This window comes from Anguilla anguilla, chromosome 8 (genome assembly GCF_013347855.1).
Source record: "Anguilla anguilla isolate fAngAng1 chromosome 8, fAngAng1.pri, whole genome shotgun sequence".
NCBI classification, from domain to species: Eukaryota; Metazoa; Chordata; class Actinopteri; order Anguilliformes; family Anguillidae; genus Anguilla; species Anguilla anguilla.
The window spans coordinates 3,224,043-3,229,042 of NC_049208.1; positions in this window are offsets into that span (position 1 = coordinate 3,224,043).

Here is a 5,000-nt window from a genome sequence, read left to right on the forward strand (position 1 = left end):
GCGTGTGTGAGTGTGTGTGCATGTGTGTGTGTTTGTGTGAGTGCAGGAGTGCGTGCGTGTGAGTGTGTGTGTTGGTGTGAGTGCAGGAGTGCGTGCGTGTGAGTGTGTGTGTTGGTGTGAGTGCAGGAGTGCGTGTGTGTGTGTGTGCGTGTGTGTGTGTGTGTGTGTGTGTGTTTGTGTGAGTGCGTGTGTGCGTATGTGAGTTTGTGTGAGTGCAGGAGTGTGTGTGTGAGTGTGTGTGTGAGTGCGTGTGTGCGTGTGTGAGTTTGTGTGAGTGCAGGAGTGCGTGTGTGAGTGTGTGTGCATGTGTGTGTGTTTGTGTGAGTGCAGGAGTGCGTGTGTGAGTGTGTGTGTGTGTGTGTGTGTGTGTGTGTGTGTGTGTGTGGAGAGAGAGAGAGAGGGGATGGGTTGTGCTGCGTTGTTAACACGGGCTGCTCGTGTCAAACCAAGCCAAACTCCAGTAGATATACAGTACAGTACACAGTCTGTTTGGCACGGCCGAACCAAAGTCTTCTGGGCTGCGTTCCAGTCCAAATTAAACCGTTCCCCTTCACGTCCTCCCTCCGGTGGAGTGAGCCCTCCAGTGACGTATCGTATGACGTTCGCACCAGGGGAGCCCTTCCCGAACGGGGGAACCGATCGCACGGAGGGGGTCGGAGCCGTTTCGGTCTGAAACAACCATAACACCAGCGCTTATTACCCGTTAGCATTCTGAGACACAGCCAATGGAAAATTAGCGAGTCCAGTCCGAAGTTTCATAAGGGTTCAGACCTCTTATAGTGCATCATTTATAAGAGTAGTTTGCGCAGGGGCGACATAGCTCAGGAGGTAAGACCGATTGTCTGGCAGTCGGAGGGTTGCCGGTTCAAACCCCGCCCTGGGCATGTCGAAGTGTCCTTGAGCAAGACACCTAACCCCTAACCCCTAACTGCTCTGGCGAATGAGAGGCATCAATTGTAAAGCGCTTTGGATAAAAGCGCTATATAAATGCAGTCCATTTACCAGTCCATTCACAGGATCGTACACGCAAGCCAGCGAACTGCTGACGTGACGCTCCGTTTGAAAAGCGGCCGTTCCTGCAGACAGTTTAAGTTCCCCGCTTAACGTCAGGTTCCACCTGGAACTGAGCAAGCAGGGGTTGAAATAATATAGCTCAAATTGGCCTACGACTAAGGATAGCAAAGATAGGGGAACGATGAGAATTTCATCATCGGGAATACGTCCATTGTGATTGTCCTTTTAGCGGCAAATTTGTCAAAGGACACACATTCAAAATGACTCAGCATTTGCAGACAAAAAAAAAAAACTTTTTTTCTTGCTTTAGTAGGTATAAACTGACTGGCTAAATCGGAGCAGCTGATTGGCTAAATTGCTCACCACACTGTTTTACAACAGGATGTGGTCAGACAACAAAGACAGAGGAAGTGAGGCACCTTTCCTGTGTTAATTAAAGCCAGGCCTGTGGATGAGCCTGGTATTTACTCGTTTATTGCAAACAACTGTTCTGGGAGTTTGTTTCTTATTTATTTCTCGTCTTATGTCCAACGGTCAGAATCGCTGGGGACAGGGCTGGGTGGGGGAACCGGACATCTATAAACTATAAACAAGTCCCGGCAAGTCCAACCAAGCACTTTCCCTAGGTTTATTTTTTAAAATTTCAAATGAATCACACACACACATGCATGCACATGCACACACACACGTGCACACACATACACACTCACACACACACATACATTCACACACACACTCATACATGCACACACACACACACACACGCGTACTCACACACACTCACACACGCACACGCACACATACACACACACATACTCATGTAAATGGCATATAAGGTGTTATGCAATGTTGACATTCTCATTTTTTTGACCCAAGACCCCTCCATGACCCTAAACACTGTTTCCATATTTGGGCCGGCATTATAGTTCCATTTCTAGAATTGAAAAAAAACCCATACCGGGACCCATTCACGGGGACTGGCCCAAGATAAGGAACACAGGAGCGCACTTTGCTCAGGGCCAAAAAGACACTGCTCCAATGAACAGGGAGGGACGGACGTTTTTACAACGGCCCTACGACGTCTTCCTCAGGGTCAAAAAAAAAACACACACGAGTTCCACTCCTAATTACAGTCCTCCGTTCCCCAGTTGCGCAGTGCGAGCTGCCCGCTCCACTGCAGCCTAAATTTACCCGTTCCCAGGACCGAAATATCCGACTGCTGAGAACCGCAGTTTTTAAACACGGCCACATTCCACTCGACATCTGAAAGGAAAATGAGTAAGTAAGTAAGTGAGTAAATAAATAAATAAATAAATAAAGTGGGGAAGAGGACATTTTGTCCAGCACTTTGGTTTGCATCTGAAGTCCTCACATGCCTCTGAAGCTTGTGCACAATTGAGCCGCTGTTGTGAAAGATATTCACGAGAAACACGCCGCCGCACAGCGCTCACAGAGGGAAGCTCCTCCCTCGCTCCCCTCTCCCCTCTCGCTCGCTATCTCTCTCAGTCTCTCTCTCGCTCCCCTCTCGCTCGCTATCTCTCTCAGTCTCTCCCTCGCTCCGCTCTCACTCGCCCCCGTCTCCCTCGCTCCGCTCTCCCTCGCTCCGCTCTCCCTCGCTCCGCTCTCCCTCGCTCCGCTCTCCCTCGCTCCTCTCTCCCTCGCTCCCCTCTCCCCTCTCGCTCGCTATCTCTCTCAGTCTCTCTCTCGCTCCCCTCTCGCTCGCTATCTCTCTCAGTCTCTCTCTCGCTCCCCTCTCGCTCGCTATCTCTCTCAGTCTCTCCCTCGCCCCCCTCTCCCTCGCTCCCCTCTCCCTCGCTCCTCTCTCCCTCGCCCCCCTCTCCCTCGCTCCCCTCTCCCTCGCTCCCCTCTCCCTCGCTCCTCTCTCCCTCGCTCCGCTCTCGTTCGCTCCTCTCTCCCTCGCTCCGCTCTCCCTCGCTCCCCTCTCGTTCGCTCCGCTCTCCCTCGCTCCGCTCTCCCTCGCTCCGCTCTCCCTCGCTATCTCTCTCACTCTCTATCTCTCTCACTCTCTATCTCACTCAGTCTCTCGCTCTCTATCTCACTCAGTCTCTCGCTCTCTATCTCACTCAGTCTCTCGCTCTCTATCTCTCTCAGTCTCTCGCTCACTATCTCTCTCAGTCTCTCACTCTCTATCTCACTCAGTCTCTCGCTCTCTATCTCTCTCAGTCTCTCACTCTCTATCTCACTCAGTCTCTCGCTCTCTATCTCTCTCAGTCTCTCACTCTCTATCTCACTCAGTCTCTCGCTCTCTATCTCACTCAGTCTCTCGCTCTCTATCTCTCTCTAGGGCGCTCAAAGCATGTTCTACTCTTAGCTCTCCTCTTCCTGCCAGATTGACAAATTGAGTGAGCGTTCATTCGTACATTCCATTCCAAACCCGGGTCTGCAAAAAATTCCTAAAAGCAGGCGTGTGGAATTCTGAGAGACGGACTCAACCTACACAAACATGGACATGCACCAGGCCCTTAAAAAACAGTGTTTTGACCATTTACATGCAGTACTGTAGGTGTGACTCATTTTACAGTTATATGCAATTTCCACCAAATCTTTTCACATTTCACAATTACGCATCCATTCATGTTTTTTTTTTTTTTTTGTTTGTTTGTTTGTTTTTTGCTGGTGTAAACATGGAAAAATTGGCATTCTGAAAAAAAATATTTTCAGGGACATTTTTTCAGAAAATAATGAGCTGCACAGTCTATGCTTTGTACCAGAACATAGCGGTGCACAGTACACAGTTGAGTTCAGATGTAGAAAGCTGAGTTATAAAAATAAAAATGAGGGCATGAAAAAGAGAGAGAGAGAGAGAGAGAGAGAGATGATTTACTACAAAGGATGCCCAAGACACTCTGTCAAGTAAGGTTGAGGAAGGTTCAGGTAGTATGTTGCTATGACGGCACAGTTAACCTATTGAATATAATGTGATTAAATATATTTGACCAATGGTGTACATTTATTATTCTTTTATTGTTGTTCCCATTTTATTCATGCAAACCAGCTGTCTGGCACCAGGACAGCAGAATAGGACTCAGCTACAGCAAACCTGGAACCATTTTCAGTTTGGTTCAGTTCTCTTCTTTATTTATTTATTTTTCATTATTATTATTTTTGCTTCTGATTCAATAGAGGACATTGCGGCCCAGAAATGTATAGGCGTGCAAATCTTTTACATTTTATTCTATCCCATTTATAAAGGGATACATAATCATTATAAATATATGGGCTTGCTCATGTGTGCGTGTGCGTACGTGTGTGTGTGTGTGCACGTGTGCGTACACGTGCATGTGTGTGTGTGTGGTTGTGCATGTGTGTATTTGTATAAACAATGCTTTTAGTGACTGTGGGTAACAACTTTAAACTTCAAGAAAAAAATTACATCTGAAAATGGTGAACAAAAGGAAAGGAAAACAAAAGAAAGGCACATATTTTAACACTCCCTCACAACTCCAGTGTCCAGCAGCAGCAAATTTATGACGTTCCCCACCCAGTATTTGCACAGTGAATCACAACTCCCCAGGACCTCCGGCAGCAGGTATTGGTTCTAAACTCAGAATTAATCATATCTCCCCGATTCCACCAGGGGCATGACCACAGCAGTGTTACCACCCCACCCCCTCCACCTCACCCCCCCCCGCCCCTTATTATCCCAGCAGGTGGGAAGCACATGCTCTCTGTAACAAAGCAACATACTGTATTTTACTGTAAAAAAAAAAAAAAAGCTATGTGTTCCAGGGAAAATGTGCTGTATTTTACTGTAAAAAAAACAATGTGTTCCACAGAGAATGTGCTGTATTTTACTGTAGAAAAGCAATGTGTTCCATGGAGAATGTGCTGTATTTTACTGTAAAAAAAACAATGTGTTCCACAGAGAATGTGCTGTATTTTACTGTAGAAAAGCAATGTGTTCCATGGAGAATGTGCTGTATTTTACTGTAAAAAGGTAATGTGTTCCACAGAGAATGTGCTGT